This window comes from Bison bison, unplaced genomic scaffold (assembly GCF_000754665.1).
Source record: "Bison bison bison isolate TAMUID 2011002044 unplaced genomic scaffold, Bison_UMD1.0 scf7180017864452, whole genome shotgun sequence".
Classification (NCBI taxonomy): domain Eukaryota; kingdom Metazoa; phylum Chordata; class Mammalia; order Artiodactyla; family Bovidae; genus Bison; species Bison bison.
The window spans coordinates 10941924-10962670 of NW_011495014.1; the positions used below are offsets into that span (position 1 = coordinate 10941924).

The 20747-nt window shown below is 40.9% G+C and overlaps 1 protein-coding gene across 1 annotated transcript in view; it reads left to right on the plus strand.

Moving 5' to 3' along the window:
* CCDC148 (coiled-coil domain containing 148) overlaps positions 1-20747 on the plus strand; it is a 212964-nt gene that overhangs the window by 51236 nt on the left and 140981 nt on the right. The gene's annotated exons all lie outside the window — the stretch shown is intronic.

Here is a 20747-nt window from a genome sequence, read left to right on the forward strand (position 1 = left end):
GGCAAGAACACTGGAGTGGGCTGCCATTTCCTTCTCCAATGCATGAAAGTGAAAAGTGAAAGTGAAGTCGCTCAGTTGTGTCCGACTCTAGCGACCCCATAGACTGCAGCTCACCAGGCTCCTCCGTCCACGGGATTTTCCAGGCAAAAGTACTGGAGTGGGGTGCCATTGCCTTCGCAGGGAAGTACAGACAGCACAGAATCTGGAAGTACAGAGAAACTGCCTTAATGGCAGAACTGCAAACAAGAGTGGCTGCTGTGTTGGGAGTAATCGCACTCCTCAAATGGATCATGGGTGCATGAGTCCCAGAGGCCCCAGGTGGATTTGGCCTCCCTAGGAGTGTTGGAAGGGCCGTCAAACATAAATTGTATCATGTTTTAAACTTCTAAGTAAGGAAAATTATGATTGGGGGTGACACTGAATCCTCACAGCTAATGTGAAATGAATTTTTGTGTGGATAAAGCTGTCCCTAAGGTGACCTGCCTACTTTGCAGGATGCCTGGGAGCTGTGATGTGCCCATTCCCCTTACACTTAAAGAGTAGAATGGCCTGACCCAATCAGACTGGAGGAGCTGAGACAGGAGGAGGAGTTGACTAATCCTTCGCTGTTGAAGTCCCTAGGCAGGGGACTGTTCGGACCTCACAGAATTGCTGAAAATACTATTAACCATGAAACTGTTGAACCAGGAGTTAGTGACCTTAGGCAGTTCTCTGAAACTTACTTCTGTAACTGCAGTATAATGCCAACTGCTTGTTTGTACTTGAGAAATAAAGATACATGCGACACACAAACACACACACACACAATTGTATTGAGGTACAGCATACACACAGTAAAGTGCACAGATCTTAACTTATTGATAAATGACATAGTAGGAGGATGTTGTAAACTTTTATTCTCTTGAAAGAAAAAATAAGCTGGTAGATGTTACATTATAGCAATTAATAGCATATAAAAACAAATGTCTTGGACTTCCCTGGTGATCCAGTGGCTGAGAATCTGCCTGCCAATTCAGGGGACATGAATTCAGTCCCTGGTGCGGGAAGATTCCACATGCCTCAGAGCGACTAAGCTCATGTACCACAGCCACTGACCCTGTACAGCTAGGGGCGTCTGCACTTTCTAGGGCCCTGGCGGCACAACTAATGGGTCTGTGTGCTGCAACTACTGAAGCCCTTCACCTGGAGCCGTGCTTCATCATAAGAGAAGCCCCCACAGTGAGAAGCCCATGCGTGGCAACGAGAGAGTAGTCCTTGCTCCCACAACCAGAGAAGAGCCCACACAGCAACAAAGACCCAGCACAGCCATAAATAAATAAATTAAAAACCAAATAAATAAATGTCTCTATTAGAGGAAAAATTTCTCCTCTGCAGTTTTTTAAACAAAAAGATATTTATTTTGACATTGCATAAACTTAGGACCTAAAAGCAATAGAATTTACATGAAGCTTCCAAGGTGGCTCAGATGGTAAAGAATCTGCCTGCAATTTGGAAGACCCAGGTTTGATCCCTGGGTCAGGAAGATGCCCTGGAGAATAGAATAGCTACCCACTCCAGTATTCTTGCCTGGGAAACCCCATGGACAGAGGAACCTTGTGGGCTATAGCTCATGGAGTCACAAAAAGTTGGACATGACTGACAAACGCACACACACACAAAGCCCAATCTACCATGTCCTACAGAGCTAATGCACGTTTCATCTCCATCTGTGGCTGATAAGAAATACTCAGTGACTAAAAAAAAACAAGAGAGGAAGGATGGTCAGGGGTCTTGCCAAATCCTTATATACGCCTAGTCTGTTTATACTCATTTTGCACACATTCAGGATGTGCTGAAGGGGATATTTTCTGGTTTTGTATCACATAGAGGTAAAAATACATGGAGTGGAGTCCACAGAATATAAGTGTACTATTGAATAAAGTTCTACAAATATATGCTGCCCATAGAAATACCACTGAGATCAAGATACAGAAGGGCTCAGAATGCTCCCTCACCCCTCTTCTCAGTATAGACTGTGCTTAGTCACTCAGTCGTGTCCGGCTCTTTGTGACCCTGTAGACTGTAGCCCTCCAGACTCCTCTGTCCATGGGGTTTCTCCAGGCAAGAACACTGGAGTGGATTACCATGCCCTTCTCCAGGGGATCTTCTGAACCCCATGGATTGAACCCAGGTCTCCCACATTGCAGGCCGATTCTTCAATCTGAGCCACAAAGGAAGCCTAAGAATACTGGAGTGGGTAGCCTATCCCTTCTCCAGGGATCTTCCTGACCCAGGAATCAAACCAGTTTCTCTTGCATTGAAGGCAGATTCTTTTCCATCTGAGCTACAGAGAAGTCCCCCCAATATATACTAGCCTCATCCATGACTACTATTCCGAATTCATCTAATCATTCAAGATTGTTTTGCTTATTGGTGAATTTCATATGAGTCAAATCATACAGTTACTCTTTGATACTTCTTTCATGTATCATATCTGTGAGTTCCATCCTTGCTGCATGTAATAATCATCTGGGTAATATTCTGTGCACATACATATACCACAGTTTATTTATATTTTCTCCTGGTGGTGGACATTTGATTTGCTTCCAGCTTTTCATGTTATGATAATGGTGCTATGAACATCCTTGATCTTGACTTATGGTGGTCATAGGCCCTTGTAGCTCTTGAATAATTACCTCAGAGTGGAATTGCTGAATCATAAGGCTCATGTTAAATACTTCCAAATAGTTTTCCAAAGTGGTTATACAAATTTACAACCAGTTTCAGTTAATCCACGTTCTTGCCAACATTGGTATTGCCAAATCTTTAACTTCAGCTAATCTGATAAATGTGTAGTGGTACATCATTATGATTTTCATTTGCATTTAGAATAAAGATGTCGAGCAGCTTTTCTTATGCATATTGGCAATTTGAATATCCTCTTTTGTGAAACAGCCACTTAGGTCCTTTGCCCATTTTTCTATTCCATTGTCTGCTCTTTTTCTTACTCATTTGTATGTTCTTTATATGTTCTGTAGGCAAATTCCATTTTTTCCTCCCAATCTGTAACTTGTCTCTTCACACTGTTAATGTTGTTTTTTGATGAACAATTTAATTGCAATGAAATTTTTTCTTTTAATTTTAAATATCTTTGAGATGTAAGTTATATGTGGTTAAAATCATCCTTTTGGGGGACTTCCCTGGGGCCTCAGACAGTAAAGAATCTGCCCATAATGTGGGAGACCTGGATTTGATCCCTATGTCAAGAAGGAAATGGCAACCCATTCTAGTATTCTTGCCTGGAGAATTCCCATGGACAGAGGAGCCTGGCACACTACAGTCTATAGGGTTGCAGAGTTGGATACAACTGAATGACTATCACACAAAATCACCCTTTTTAGTGTATAGCTCTGTGAGTTTCGACAAATGCTGGACATGTAACCACCCCCACAGTCAGGATATAGAACTGTTTTATCACTTTCAACAGTCCTTCATGCCTCTTTGAAGGCGACACCGCACCCACCTTCAGCCTTTGGCAACTGTTGATCTCTGTCTCTATTGTTCTGCCTATTCTAGAATGTCATATAACTATAACCAGATAGTATGACATGTACTCTTTTGAGTCTGTCTTTATTCACTGAGCATAATGCCTTTGAGATCTAGCCATGATAGTATAAATGCCAACAGTTCGGTCCTTTTTATTGCTGTAATATTCCTTGATATGGGTTTATTACAGTTTGTCCACTCACCAGTTGTCTTCAGTTTTTGGCAATTAGTGTCACTTTGCTTATGGTGGAAGTAGGCTTCAGGCTTTCCTTGTGAGTCTGAGCCCAAGAGAGTGTCTTGCCACTCTCGCATCTTCCCAAGTTGCAGATTCTTACTGTCATTTGCTAGCCTGCTTGGGGAAGAGGCTTTCCGCTTTCTTGGTTCAGCCTCAGTATCCGGCAGGACCTACGTTCCTGGATATTGTGGCCAGAACCTATTCAGTGACTCTGCCGTCCTCCCCAGGGCAGATGAACTTCAAGTTCACCTCAGGTCTTGCTGGTTCTTGTGAGGGAGAAAGCTTCCTGTTTCTTCCTCAGGAGAGAAGGATTTCTTTGTCCCCTTTCCCTGGCCTCAAAGGGTCTACACTTGTGCCCTGAGGGTTTGCAGCTCCGCCTCCCTCGCCACCCTCAGTGCCTTTTGTTCATTAGGGCTTTGTTCCTCTCTGGCTGGTTTGTATGACCACAGGAGTCTTCCTCTGCTGCTTTCCCTGACCGGGATCTTTCTTAGGAACATTCTAGTAGATTTGTAAAGAAAAGCTTTTGAAGGGGTGTAAATTCCCCTTGCATCTGTAGCTTCCATATGGCAGAAGCTCAGACTCTGCCACGGCAGCAAATTGTTAAAATGAAACTATGGAATCATCACAAAATTTTACCTGCCATCTTTTTATCCCTTCTAAAATGGCCTTGTCTTTCCCAGGGGCTCTGCCTCAGGTAAGTAGCTCTAGAATTGCCTATCTTGTTGGAGGCCTCTACCTTTCTTTAAATATCAGGCTAGTTTATTGTCCTATGATGTCTTCTCTCTGTTAGATTCAAGAAAAATTTCTATGTTGTAGGCTATCCAGCCTTTTCTTGTGGTTAAAGTCGGAGTGCCATTCTTTTCTGATTTCTGGAAGGTCCTAATGCAATGCAGTTTATCAGTCTTTTACATGCTGTATTTAAGAAATCATTGGCTAGTGGCATTGGGGTCATTTTCAAAAGTCTGAGGTTCTTTCTGCCCAACAAGGCTCCTGCCAGAGGTTTAGGCTCCACCCAAAACAGTGAATTGGAAGAGCAGTAAATGGGAACCTGAAGGTGGAAAAGAAGTAACTAAAGGAAATTGTGTATGGGGAAAATTTCCAGGAACAGCCCAGGCAACAAAACTGATAGGAACGGAAGAGTCAGCAGCATTAAGTACCTACTGAGTTTACCAGACAGCCTCAGTCCGTAACCAGTCCATGAGAAAACTGCCTTTCCCCTTTATCTCTCCTCTCCTTTTGTTTCCCGCTCCTGGGCTCTGATGGTCTAAGCATGTAGGGAGTAAAAGGAAATGTTATCTTCTGAATAAAGAGGGAAGAGTTGCTTAATCTCTTAGAACTAGATAATTCAATTTTGAATCAAGACTATATTTTGTGACTTAAAGTGATCGTGGGACCCTCTGTAATCCAAGAGTGGGCTATGGTTTCTGCCTAGGTTTCGTCTAGTGGTAGGAGAAATATCTGAATAGGGGACAGAAATAATGCTGTGTTTTGATTATTTCCCACACATCATGCTGCCCAGTGTATCAAGCGTACTCTGTAGAGTGCCCTCAACATCTCAGACATTTGAATAGATGCTATATAGGCACTTTCTGATATTACCCTCAATGAGAAATCCAAGTTAAGGTGTACAACTGCCCTACACAGCTTTGCATATGAGTGCTGTAGAGCACTCAGCCATGAAATCATGGGCTGGGTTCTGCGAAGGCAATATAATATGGGTCTCTTCAGTAACACATGGTCACAATATGGTGAACAAATATCTCCGAACTTTTGGAGATGCAGCCTCCAAAGAGTAAATGTGGGCAGAGAATGGAAAAATTGGAGCATAAAGTAAACTGGTAAAATGGACTCTATTTTTCATAGAGACAGTGTTATTGTTGGAGTCTGTGTTCCTGATCAAGAACTGAGGCTCAGCAAATTATAGTTCATAACAAAAATATATCATAAAAGAAAAGTGGTAACTCTATTAATTCTGTAGTAATTAAAAATATTAAATTAATCTCATCAGTTCAGTCACTCAGTCATTTCTGACTCTTTGTAACTCCATGGACTGCGGCATGCCAGGCTTCCCTGTCCATCGCCAACTCCCGTCGCTTGTTCAAACTCATGTCCGTCAAGTTGGTGATGCCATCCAACCATTTCATCCTCTGTTGTCGCCTTCTTCTCCTGCCTTCAATCTTTGCCAGCATCAGGGTTTTTCCCAGTGAGTCAGTTCTTTGCATCAGGTGGCCAAAGTATTGGAGCTTCAGCTTCAGCATCAGTCCTTCCAATGAACACCCAGGACTGATCTCCTTTAGGATTGACTGGTTTGATCTCCTTGCAGTCCAAGGGACTCTCAAGGGTCTTCTCCAACACCAAGTTCAAAAGCATCGATTCTTTGGTGCTCTGCCTTCTTTATGGTCCAGCTCTTACAACCATACATGACTACTGGAAAAACCATAGCCTAGACTAGATAGACCTTTGTCAGCAAAGGAATGTCTCTGCTTTTTCATATGCTGTTTAGGTTTGTCATAGCTTTTCTTCCAAGGAGCAAGGGTCTTTTAATTTCATGGCTGCAGTCACCATCTGCAGTGATTTTGGAGCCCAAGAAAAGAAAGTCTCTCATTGTTTTCATTGTTTCCCCGTCTATTTGCCATGAAGTGATGGGACCGGAAGCCATGATCTTAGTTTTTTGAATGCTGAGTTTTAAGCCAGCTTTTTCACTCTCCTCTTTCATCTCATAGTTTTTTTAAAACCTGGAAAGAAACTTGGAGATTTATTCTCAGTCTTCATTTTACAAGTCTAAAAGCTGACGTCCTGAAAGACAAAGTGACCTGACTTAAGGTTCATGCCAGCTCATTTGACTTGAAATTCAATATTATCTCTGCCCTACACAGCTTTGCATATAAGTATCTTATAAAATAATAGAAGATATTTATTATACTGTGGGCCCCAATGTGCTGTAAAATAGACTTACAGAAAGTGAAAAATATTACTTTGTCGTATCATAAATTTGATCTTTCTAAAACCAACATGCTAGCTATAATAAACACTGGTTAAATATTTAACCGTAATTTTGTTCTTAGTCTTGGAATTTAAAAGGGCTTTTGGGGAGTGATTTAGACGATTTGTGTCTTTAAGGAAAGAGCTAAAGGAATTTTGAAATAATGTGTTCTCTCTCTGCTTTGGTTTTCTATCAGCAGCAGCTGCTGTAGCAAGTAGGGGACTTTCAGGCCTCTCACAAGATGGGTGAGAGGAAAGCGGGAAAACAGAGTTCTCATTCTCTTGCTCCCACAAAACCTTCTGTTTGGTCCCCTAAATTTTCTCAGACTGCTAGCCCCAGACCCTCCCAGCACTAGCCTGGACCACTCTGTTAGCTGCGTATTTGATTCCTTAACATCTTCGACTGTCTGTGGAATGGCTGGGGGGCCTCTTTCCCAGATCTGTCTCACAGTTGACTTTCTCTGTCTCCATGCTGGGTGGCCAAGTACTGCTAAGAAAAAAGTCATTTGATCCAGACTCTGAATGAAATGTCCACATGAGAATGCTCAGTCTTATCCTTGGTTCACCAGCTCTTCCTAGTCCTCTCATCCCTGTTTCAAAGCATTGTGTGTGTGTGCTAAGTCACTTCAGTCATGTCCATCTCTTTTGACACGATGGATTGTAACCTGCCAGGCTCTTCTGTCCATGGGGATTCTCCAGGCAAGAGTACTGGAGTGGGTTGCCATGCCCTCCTCCTGGGGGTCTTCCTATCCGGGGACCAAACCTGTGTCTCTTCTGTCTCCTACATTGGCAGTGGGTTCTTTACCACTAGTGCCAACATTAAGTAAGCCACAGACAGGTCCTTAAAAGACTCTTGGGCTTCACTGGTAGATCAGATGGTAAAGAATCTGCCTGCAATGCAGGAAGTGGGGATTCAATCCCTGGGTCAGAAAGATCCCCTGGAGAAGGGAATGGCTACCCACTCCAGTATTCTTGCCTGGAGAATTCTGTGAACAGAGGAGCTGGTGGGCTATAGTCCGTGAGATCACAAAGAGTCGGACATAACTGAGTGACTAACACCATACACCCTCCCCATCACACTCCCAGAAGACAAACCACTTCCTGCTTTATCAATAAAATGAAGTCATGGAGGTGTAAGATTAATCCTCAGTTCCTATCTCCCCCGCCCTGTGTCTGCTAGTCCCCTGCTCTCCCCTCTGATGCACAGTGTGAGATCTTCTACACGTTCATGTCCAGTCCTTTCCTCTGATGGTTGGGATTCTGACCCATATAACCACTTGGTTCTACTGTTTACCCCCTTTCCTTTATTTTTACTCTGTGGGGTATTCCTCTCTGTCATCCTCTAGGTCCTGGGCAGTCCCTATTCTCTACCCTTTCATTTGAAATCAAACTTTTGAAAGAATAATCTAGATTATTTTTTTCTTCAAGACTTGTGATGTCTCCACGCCATCAAATTCCTATCCTCTCTCCAAGATGATGAGTGACCTCTGTATTACTTAATAGAATTAACACTCTTCCATCCTCATCCTAGTGGACCCCTCTGCCTCTTTTCTCACTCTTGACTACTCACTCTGGACATTTTTCACTCTGTCAGCTTCCAAAATATCATTAGTTTCGTCATGTCTTAAAGTGATTCTCAGCCAGCCTGTGTATTTGTCACTCTGCCCCTCCTGTAACCTTGGTTTCTTCCAGGATTCTGTCCTTGCTCTTTGTTCTTCTCTCTCTACTTCATTGGCTCTCCATCCCTCTTGTTATTTTCCCTACTTTATATGCTAATTACTTTCAAATCGTTTTTTCTCATCTCTGAACAGCTCTCTTTTGAACCTCATTTATCCAGCTACATACTAGTTATACCAACTTAGAAGTCTACGGATACCTTGAACTCAGTGTCCAAAATAGAAATCTTTGTTTTCCCATAATAAATTTGCACTTCTTTCTTGAAACTTATTTTAGCTTCCTCTTTTTCCTCACCCTCATAGCGACTTACCAAATTTGGAAAATTTTCTGTATTAACTATATAGCCTTTCCTTTCTATCAGGGGGCCTTGGCCACTGTTCCTGAACTATTACAGCAGCCTTCTAATGGCTATGCTTCACATCCCACAAAAACATTTCTGTAAGTTTTCCCCTAATCTACAGGTAGGGCGCTCTATCTAAAAAGCGTTCTGGTTATTTGCATTAGTCCACCCCTTGATGACAGCTCCTCAGTAGCACCCCTTTACTTGCAATATGGCTAAACTTCCTAGCATGGCTTTCTAAGTCCTCAGTAACATGGACCCCGGCTCCCTTCCTAGTCTCCTTTCTTGATACTCCACCTCATATTTAACAGTTTAAACATGCCAAACCCCTGTAGTCCTTTCTCCATCTCTAGTTGATACAGCATTTTGTTCCCTGACCTTGTGTCCTTGCTCCCACCACTGTTGGCTTGTCAGGAACGCTGCTCTCGCCTTCCTTTGTCTGGTTAAGTCTCACTCATCTTCAAGATTACTTCAAATGTCTGCTACAGGAAGACTCTCTTGGGTCACTGGCTAGGTTCAGTCCATTCTTGGTTATCCCTAGCCCCTTATTAGATAATCATAACTTGCCAGTGATTCTGCCACACTGGAAAAATCTATGTCCCCTGTACAACTGCAGGCAGGAGCCCCATCTTATTTATCTTGGTATAGCATATACCTCCTATAACTCCTCTACTCCTCTAACACCACCCTCGCAACAAATTTCTCAGTGATCAGAACGTGCTTGGTGCTGAGTGACTCTTGTTGAAGTATATAATAAGCCTTAGGCATTTTTCTCTTCTTAACGTGTGTGTGCTAAGTTACTTCAGTCATGTCTGACTCTTTGCAACCCTATCAACTGTAGTCCACCAGGGTCCTCTGTCCTCTGGATTCTCTAGGCAAGAATACTGGAATGGGTTGTCGTGCCCTCCTCCAGGGGGTCTTTCCAACCCAGGGACTGAACCCACGTCTCTTATGTCTCCTGCACTGGCAGGCAGGTTCTTTACCACTAGCACCACTATACCTCTTGATATAGTACTGTTTTAACTACCTTCTTTCTACCTTATTTATTTATGAGGGAATCTTCTGTAGAAACAAGTACGTGGATGTTCAAGGTCATTAAGAAGTGAAATACAAGACTTAATTGTCAACACTGAATATGCTGTGAAGTCACATATGGTTTTACAAAGAAAATCTGATAGTCTATAAAACTGAGGTGTATTTCAGGCATGGACCGTGTTACCAGGTACTTAGTTCATCTTCTTTGTGTGCTCTTCCTCCCATCTCTATCTATCTAATGAATGACTTAACCAAGAAACTATAGTAGTAAGGGAAATCAGATAATAATGAGATAGAAGATACTTTTTTGAATAAATCATATCTGAAATACCTTTTCCATATTTGTCATGGCATCGGCTCCTCCCATAATCTCCCTTCTCCACAGATTTTAGCCTCCTTTGCTGTTGGAGAACAGACTTAGGTTTTACAAATTGCATGGTGTATGGTACTATAATATAGTTTTTGAATTTCAATTCCATTGATAATGAATAACAGATACCATGATAAACAACAATAAAAAATGAACAAGGTATTATTTTAGAAGTGTTTATAGGCGTTGGACAGCCAGTGCCTGAATAAGATCCCTAAAATAAGAAAAACTTTAGAGATGAGCCCTGTGTTCACCTTAGGTTTCTTCCTGACTTCATGGGTTCATCATGGTTTTTCGGTTTGTTTTGTTTTCTTTTTTTGGCTGTACCTTGTGGCTTGTAGGATCTTGTTTCCCCCACCAGGGGTTGAACCTGGGCCCTTGGCAGTGAAAGTGTGGAGTCCTAACCACTGGACTGCAATGAAATTCCTCTGACATCATGTTTTAATACAAGGAAGAAAGAGAAATAAACTATGCAGTAAATTATAATCTCAATAGGTGAAGAAAGCAGATATTGGAGTTTGGGTTGCAAAGGCACCTGAGATTTGGGGGACAGAGTACCAGAGATAAAGGAACGGCAGATAAAAGCCTCCAAAATGCCTACAAAAAAAATCTCATGAGTTCTTTGCCAACTTGTGAGCTCTGAATGCAGAGAATGAGATGCCAAGAGGCCAAAAGAGAACAACTATTAGAAGGCTGAGAACAGAGATTTCAGAGGTCACACAGTTTTGGGGAGGTGTAGATATTGGAATCCTAGCTGAGCTCATGTGAAAAAATCTTGGTGAGCACTCTAGGCATTCAGGTGAAACTCCAGAAAGGTCATGCCTTAAGGGTATGAATTACACTTAAGGATTGTGGACAAAACTGAAACAAACTTACCCTTAAAAAGGTAAAAATAAAGCATCAACACAATCCAGGAGATTTTTGTGACAAGTTAACTACCTTTCAGACTAAAGACTCAACACTCTTTAGAGAAAAATAATATAACTTAGAGCCTCTACAACAGATCCTTCACAACATTCAGCCCAAAATAAAAATTACCAAACATTCAAAGTAACAGGAAAAAGTGACGGACAGATAATAAAGGAATAAAACAGTCTCAGAAATGATCTAGATATTGTAGTTAAAAGGTAAGAACTATAACAATTATGATTAATGTGTTAAAGAAAATATAAGAAAAGATGAAAATGGATAAAAATATGGAATACTTCAGTATAGAATTAAAATATATAAAAATGAATCAAATGAGCATTTTAGAAATGCAAAATATAATATCTTAAGTTAAGAACTCATTGAATGAGCCTTAAGAGCAGACTAGACATATCGGAAGACAGAATTAATGAACCTGGAGATAGAGCAATAGATCTTCAAACTGAAATATATGAAGATAAAAATAATAAAAAGCAGAATAGAGAAGAAAGCATAAGAGAAATATGAAAGATAGTAAAAAGGTTTAATGTACATGTAGTTAAAGCCCTAGAAATAGGAGACGGAGAATGAGATACAGGCAATATTGAAGAAGTGACATATGAGCTTACCAAATTTGATGAATGATCTCAATCTGTATTTTCAAGAAACTCAGCAAACTCCTAAGATGGATAAATACAAAGGAAATTATTCTGAGGCACGTAATAATCCAATTACTGAAATGAAAGGTAAAGAGTAATACAGTTAAGTGAAGAGACAGATATAGAATGGACATCCATCTTGCTGGTGCAATCCCAAGCAAACACAGCGTGTTCTGGGGTCAGTGGTGATGACAGCCAGAAGCAGCATGTCCTTTACCAGACCAGCTTTGTGATATACGATTCTGGATGTTGTTCCTGGAAGCTTAGTCTAGAGCTTGCTTCTCAGACCCTTCCAAAGACTGTGAACTTTCTAAAGCCCTGTAATTAATACTTCCCTTCTTTAACTAGGCTGGATTTTCTTGTGCACTACTAATAACTCTGGCACAGATGATGTCTGGGTCCTGCTATGCTGTTCTAACTTGCTTGTGTGGTGATTGCAGGTTAAGATAAGCAGGAGTCAGAACCAGTGATGACCCATCACTTACCTGGTCAAGCTGGAATTGATGCTAAAGGTGCATGGGACAGTATATAGGATCATCTCAAAGGAAGAGGTGATCACAAAAAGCTTACTGTTTAGTCACATGGCCTAAGGGACTAAATGCAGGGGCAAGGATGCTTTTACCACCTCATATCATATCTCATAATCTCATATCATAATCTCATATGTCAATCTTTCAACGTCCATAATGTTATTTGTGTGTGCTCAGTGACTCAGCCATGTCCAGGTCTTTGCAACCCCATGAACTGTAGCTCACCAAGTTCTTCTGTCCATGGGATTTCCCAGGCAAGAATACTGGAGTGGGTTGCCATTTCCTCCTCCAGAGGATCTTCCCAACCCAGGGATCAAACCTATGTCTCCTGTGGCTCCTTCCCTGGTAGGCAAATTCTTTATCACTGAGCCAACTGGGAAGCCCACAGTGTTATTAGTATTTACTTCTGTTTATCCTTCTGACATCATCTCAGGGGTATTTTTATTTTTTGGTAGTGAGAGATGCTGCAAATTTCTTCTTGGGAAATAATGATCCTCATGTTATATACTTCCTTAATCAATAAAGAAAAAAAATGTATAATTGGAAAACCTGGATGCTTAGTTTACCACAAGAACTGGCAAGGATTCAGTAGTTTCTGCCAATCTAGGACATTTGTTCATGAATATCTTGGTGTGGTTAACTGTGCCAGGCACCATCAGCACAGTGGTTTTGGGGAATCTTGTACAGTGCTGCATGGGTGCTATAGCCTGTGCAGTTGAAGACATTCAGAGAAGTGTGATTAACCTTGGCTATAATATCAGCAGAATCAAGAGAGCTTTGACGAATCATACATATCGATACTAGAGTGATTTTTGGTCACAGAGGCAGATAGCATTTCCTTGGTACAGCTATATTATGCTGTCTGTGGCTCCTGGCAGATAGCTAATTGAAATTGCACAGGGCCTGGGGACTTGATGAATCTGTGTTTTAGTTCCAAATAATGTATTCAAAGTAGCCCCACTCTTTTTTTTTTTTTTACTGTTTAATATTTAGCATGCATTTTTAAAAGTTTTTTAATTGAAGGATAATTGCTTTATAGAATTTTGTGGTTTTCTGTCATACATCAACAAGAATCAGCCATAGATACACACATGTCCCCTCCCTCCTGGACCTCCCTCCCATCTCTCTCCCCATCCCACCCTTCAGCCCCATCCCACCCTTCAACCCCTATTTGAGTTCCCTGAGTCATACAGCAAATTCCCATTGGCTATCTATTTTACATATGGTATTGTAAATTTCTATGTTACCCTCTCCATACATCTCCCCTTCTCCCTCCTCTCCTCCCACCATGTCCATAGGTCTATTCTCTATGTCTGTTTCTCCATTGCTGCCCTGAAAATAAATTCATCAGTGCCATCTCTTTAGATTCCATATATGTATGTCAGTATATGATATTTAAATTTCTCTTTCTGACTTACTTCACTCTGTATAATAGGCTCTACTGGTTTCATCCACCTCATTAGAACAGATTCAAATGTATTAGTTCCAAGTAATATATTCAAAGTAGCCCCACTCTTAAAATGTCTTAGTTAAAAAAAATTACATTTGTCAGCCTTAAGATCTATTTATAAAGTCTTAAAAAGGCTGTACTTTTTAATGTTCTTTACAATGAGAGCCTTGCATTTCAATGGCAAGTCCTAACAACATCTCACAAGATGTTTTACAAGTAAGGATTCTTGGTGTGACATATATTGTATGGAATGTTTGTATTTTACAGTGACTGTACAGTACAACTAGGAAATCATAATTCAATGATTAGGTAATTTAAGAGAGGAAACCACAACTTGGTTTGGAAAGTCAGTATTTTTTAAAATTCTTATTAAAAATAAGCACATATCTACTAAAAATCATGGGTCTCAATGAACAGAATAGAGAGTCTAGCAATAGGCCCACACATCTATGGTTAATTGATTTTCAACAAAGATACAAAGTCCATTTAGTGGAGAAAGGGTAGTTTTATGAACAAATAATGTGGGCACCATTGAATACTTAAGTGAAAAAAATAAATGAACCTTGATACATACCTTGTGACTTATATACAAATTAACTCGAAATGGATCATTAACCTAAGGGTAAAACTGAAAACTAAAAATCACAAGGAAAGACAACATATGAGACAATCTTTATAACCTTGGGTTTAGCACAGATTTCTTAAACATGACACCAAAAGTATTACGCCTAAAAGAATAAAAAGGTAGGCCTCCCACTAGGAGAAAATATTTGCAAATCACATATCTGATAAAAGATTTGTACTCAAATTTATAAAGAATTTTCAGGATTTATAAAGTATCTTATTTACTTAGTAATAAGTAAACAACCTAATTAAAAAGGAGTAAAATATTTAAACACTCTTAAAACAAGTCATATGGCAAATAAGACATAAAAAGATGCTCAATATTATTAGTCATTAGAGAAATGCAAATTAAAACCATAATGCTATGTCTGTGCTAAGCTGCTTTAGTCATGTCAAGCTCTTTGCGACCCCATGGACTGTAGCCCACCAGGCTCCTCTGTCCATGGGATCTCCCAGGCAAGAATACTAGTGTGGATTGCCATGTCCTCCTCCAGCGGATCTTCCTGACCCAGGGATCGAATCCACGTCTCTTTATGTCTCCTGAATTGGCAGGCAGGTTTTTTTCCACTGGTGCCAACTGGTAAGCCCCAAACCATAATAGAATATGACTAACAGAGTCGGACACGACTGAAGCGACTTAGCAGCAGCAGCAGCATAACCTATTTAGAAAGTCGAAATAAAAAAATTTGATCATACCAAATATTGACAAAAGATGTGAAACAACTTGAATTCTCAAACATTGCTGTGGGACTGCAAAATGATCATCACGTTGTATAACATTATTGCAGCTTCTTATATTAATAAATGTAATTTTACCACATGACACAGCACTTCTACTTCTAGATATTTACTCATTTAAAATGAAAACTTCTGTTCACACAAAAACCTGTAATTGAACATGTATAGCAGCTTTATTTGTAGCTCCTAAAACTGGAAGCAACCCAAATGCCCTCAACTGGGGAAGGGATGAACAAACTATGATACTTCCATTCAATGGATTATTACTTAGCCAAAAAAAGGAACAAACTACTGATATGTGCAACAAATGGACGAATATCAGAGGTATCATCCCAAGTGAAAAATGCCAAACACAAAAGGCTACACACTATATGATTTCATTTGTAGGATCTTCTTGCAAAGACAAAACTATGGGAACTGAGGAAGGAAGGACTTCCCCAGTCAGCAGGAGGAAGGGAATAAGGCTTCATGACCACATGTCAAGTTTATTTTCCAGGTTGCACAATCTGGTCCACTTGGCCCCCCATGAATAAGCACTTACTCATACCTGCCATACCTGGCAGCAAGCTGAACAGTGTAGTCTATTTTAGGTGGTTGACATCCAGCCAAAATTAAGAGATCATTACTATGAAAGAAGGGCTACCCAGGTTTCACTAGTGGTAAAGAACCCAATTGCCAATGTAGGTGACATAAAAAGACATGGGTTCAGTCCCTGGGTCAGGAAGGTCACCTGGAGGAGGGCATGGCAACCCACTCCAGTATTCTTGCCTGGAGAATCCCATGGACAGAGGAGCCTGACACGCTACTCTGTCCATGGGGTTGCAAAGAATCAGTGTATGGTCCATGGGGTCAGTTTATGGTTGTAAAGAATCAGTCGATGGTCCATGGGGTCACAAAGACTTGGACATGACTGAAGCACACTATGAAAGAAGAGAATAAATAAGAGAGACAGTTAGCTGACCACATCTATGAGTTACCAGCATGGGGTGTGGGGGTCCCTGCCTCCCTAAGACTCTACCTCTGCTTCAGGCATTCTCGCAAAGGGTCTCTATGGCCTGTTTTCTATAAGAACAAACACAAGCCTCTTTGAGCTGTGCAGAATTTTTGGTGGGCTGAGTTTGTGGCACTCTTCAGGGGAAATTTCAGGCACAAAACGACTTGGTTAAGTGCTGAATGTAATCCTTAGGTTCCCTTCCCTGGAGGGGGAGCATGACATCCCACTCCAGTATTCTTGCCTGGAGAATCCTATGAACAGAAGAGCCTGGCTGGCTATAGTCCATAGGGTTGCAAAGAGTTGGACAGGACTGAAACAACTTCGTCCACACTCACCTGGTTCCCTTAGTTCATGTTGGTGCTGCTACTCTTCCTCCTCTCTGTTCCTCTTCTACCTGTACTTGCTACATGATGAACAAATATATGTGGAATAAACAAAGTTTCCTTTAAACTCACTTGTTAGGACATGTCAAATTACTGTTTCTGTGTGTCAGAAATGGCTAAAGTGGCAGAACTTTCATATGGCACAACCTACTCTACAGAAAGTATAAGGTGTATTGCCACCTTTTACATTATATATACAGTGCAACCTTCTTTAGAAATCTGATTGTTACATGTGATGCAAAAGGTAAATGTGCTCTTTCCCTCCTTCCGATATTGTTTTCCCTGTGCCTACCTCCCATATTATGTTTATTACATCTGAGTAAATGTTTATATGTCTATCGCCAAACTCTAAGCATATGAAAAAAAGGGTCCATTTTATTCATCTTTGTGTCATAATGCCTAATACCAGTTATAATCCATAATACATACTCAATAAGCACTGGTATTAGTATCATATACCATTGAATAAGTTGTATGAAATTTGTATTATTTTTTAAAGAGTGCTCTGGGAAGAGTCTTGTGTACTCATGTATGCTCTCTGATGATCTATTTGTGTTTCAAATTGTTCACATCTGGCTTTGATGTTCCTCATGGTTTAGAAAAGTTTGTATTTTAAAATCAATTCATGGTGTTAACGTAGATCTAACTCTGTTTGAAGCTATCCCCATAGTTTTTTTTTTTTTTTTTTTTTTTTTTTTTATCATACCAGAGCTCATTCTGGTTTCTATATATACTTTTCTCCAACTGGAAACTCAGAGGGCAGATCTGCTTTTTGTAGTTCGCCCTTTCACCTTGGTTTTGTTTGACTGGGGAAACCCTAGGCAGTGAATGTGAAGATAATTGGGTAGAAAAACTCTAGTCCTGATTCCTCACCCTTAGCTCCAGATAACCCAGGAAATCTTTTATCAAAAGACTTTCAAGTTTAGGGTTGATAGTTTACAAATGGACAGATGAGGTCATCTTTTTGATGTGTTGTGTATTTTCACAGAACTCTCTGGATGATAATAGAGCAACTAAATATATTAATTACTGATATCTATGGTATTTAAGTACATTTCTACCTAGTGAACATTAGTGGTCTGAATACAATGACTGCTTAGCACTTGTTACTAGGTTGATTCTAACATAGTGAATTCCCATTAGAGTATTTTCACTGCAGAGTACTTGAGAAAATCCCCATTTTATAAATGTCTAAAATAAGGTGTATTGAATTTCTCCTATATTGTCTCATTATAATGAATGTTACATTTGGTTATGGTGGCTTGCTGAAAGTTCTTTCTTGTGGGTGAGAGAGGCAGACTAGTGAAGGGATAAAACTGAACAAAAAATGAGAAAAATGATCTGATGGTGCCTGAGGCATTTATAATAAAGAGAATCAAATTTCTGGGCATGAAAGGACCATAAGAGACATGTTAAAAGTGATTCTTCTGGGCTTTGTGCCTATTTTTTTACTTTCACAGAAGATGGAATTTGTAAAAACATATGTTGAATGCCTGAGTATTTGAAAGTGACACAAGTTGCATGTTACTAATTTGTTTAGCGATTATTATAAAAATTATTTTTCTTTGTATGTAGCATAGCTCATATAGTATAACACATTCATTTACTCAGTCACCAAATGTTTTTGAGTGTTTGCCTTGTGACAGGCACTGTAATAGGCACTAAACATACAGATATGAATAAGATGCCCTCAAGGATCTCAGATTCCAGTAGAAGAGACATATAGTTATTATGGAGTGTGATAAGGAGAGACATGTGAAATTTATGGGAGCACGGAGAAGGGTACATAGACTACAGGAGAAGGCAGAAGTAATGAGCACTGGGAGAGGCGGCCATTTGAATTAAATCCTAAAGGATGGTATTTGTCGGCTCAGTCAAATGAGAAGTGGGAAAACATTCCGGACATTGGATGGATGAGCCACGCTCCCACAGATCACCAACAGCATGTCAGGGCACAAAAGCAGTTTGGTGTCTCCTCTTCATACTTTGTGTATCAGGGAGTAACGAGAAGTGGTGAGAGAGGAAGGTGTGAGCCAGATCTTGCAGGGTCTTGTGTGCCATGGCAAGGGGCTTGGGTTTTAGTCAGCATCTGTGATGAGGAACCATCGAAGAGTTTTAGTAGGAAACTGACATGTTCTAAGAAGATCAGTCTGATAGCTGGGGGAAAGATGGGTTTTTGGGACAGGGATAGTGGAGGGGAGAGAAGTCAGACATATATTACTGTGATCTGAGTGAAAGATGATGGTGGTCTGAACTGGAATGATGATTAATAGAGATGTAGAGGAAGGGGTAGAGGGGTATTTAGAAAATTAAATAGGCAGAACTGGGTGAAGGAGAAACAGCCAAAGGTACCCATGTTTCTAACTTTCATTTTTGGATGGATGGGTTCATTCATTCATTCTTACATTCATTTACTCAACAAATATTTAGTTAGTGCTGAGTATATCCTGGGGCTTTCCAGGAGGTGCTAGTGGTAAATAACTCACTTGCCAATGCAGGAGCTATAAGAGGTGCAGGTTCAACCCCTGGGTTAGGAAAATCCCCTGGAGGAGGGCATGGCAAACCCACTCCAGTATTCCTGCCTGGAGAATCCCATGGACACAGGAGCCTGGCAGGCTACAGTCCATAACGTCGCAAAGAATTGTACGCCACTGAAGTGACTTAGCACTCATGTACGCACGAGCATATGCTAAACATTCTTCTAAGTAATAGGGAGTCAAACATGAAAAATGCCCCTAAATCTCACTCTGTTATGGTGCTTATATTTTGGTGGAAGTTAGGATGGCTAACAAAATAAGTGAAATGTATAGTGCAAGAGAGTGATAGGTAATAATGGCAAAAAAAATATTAAGGAAAGAAAAAGAAAAAGGTGGTGGTGGGGGGAATGTAGTTAAAATTTTAGATGGACTGTCTCTGGAAGGTCTTTGGGAGAAGCTGACAGTTGAGTGAAAACTGGAAAGAGATTTTTACTAAGTTTAAGCTTATACTGCTTGCCACATAACAGGCCAATAAATCGAGAGACAAGTTGTTGGGACAAGGAACAGTGACTGTATTTGGAAAGCCACTAGACACAGGAGATGGTGTTCCAAAGAAGCATCTTGCCTGAATTAGAATTCAGACTTCTTTTATATAAAAAAGTATAGGGGGAGGGGAATAAAGTCAAACATTTCTTTGTTCTGGTCAGCGTCCAGAGGGGATGTATTAATTTTTTCCTTCCTGGAGTCATTTACAGGTGGGCCTGGACAGGGTGTTTCCTGTGAGCTAAACAAAGGTATTTTAACTTGATGCTCCTTAGCTGGGAGGCAGGGTTCCCAGAGATGGTCCTTTATATACACTTTAAGCCTGTTAGGCAACATCCCTTTAGTGATTAACTTGTAATAGAATACAAAAGTTCTACCCTATTTCGGGGCTTCCCTGCTGTCTCAGTGGTAAAGAATCCGCTTTCCAATGCAGGAGACTCTGGTTTGGTCCCTGGGAGGGGAAGATCCCCTGGAGAAGGAAATGGAAACCCACTCCAGTATTCTTGCCTGGGAAATCCCATGGACAGAGGAGCCAGGTGGGCTACAGTCCGTGAGGTCGCAAAAGAGTCAGACATTACTTACTGACTAAACAATGACAACCCTATTTCAAGATGAGAAAGCAAGTTGTGTATCTAGGTGAAAGGTAACAGATAAATCTAGGCAAAGGAAGAGCAAGTGTAAAGGCCCTGTCTATTCTACTTTGAGAACAGAAACGGGAGTAGTGTGATTGGAGTGAACAAGGAATGACATGATCTGACTTAAAACAATTTAGCAGAATCTCTCTGACTCTTGGTTTGAGAATAGGCTAAAATGCCAAGGGAAGAAGCTGGCAGACCCATTTGGAATCGTTTGCAGTTAGCCAGGCTAGAGACAATGAACCAACCGCTAATATTTAATGACAACCTGCACTGCCTGGCAGAGCGTGCCCTGTGCCCAAGGCTCCTTTCTTCCCCATCTTGTTTGGGTACTGTCAGCTCATCCCCTCCTCAGCTGCTGCCAGACCTCAGCTCCCTCTCTCCAGTGACTCACCTTGACCTCCACACCTGCATCTCACACATCCCCTCAGGTCCCCTACCCCGACCCCCTCCCGCCACCCCCTCTCCAGTAATCCTTCTTTGCCCCCTCCTCCTCTAGACTGTAACCTCAGCCCAGCCCCTACCCATGTGCTTCCCTCAGCTCTTTTCTTTCAACTTCTTCCCACAGTTTTCCCCTCCAACTCTATAAAACTCTCATCTTCAGAATAATAAAGCCAGATTTTTGCCATAATCATTTCCATCAT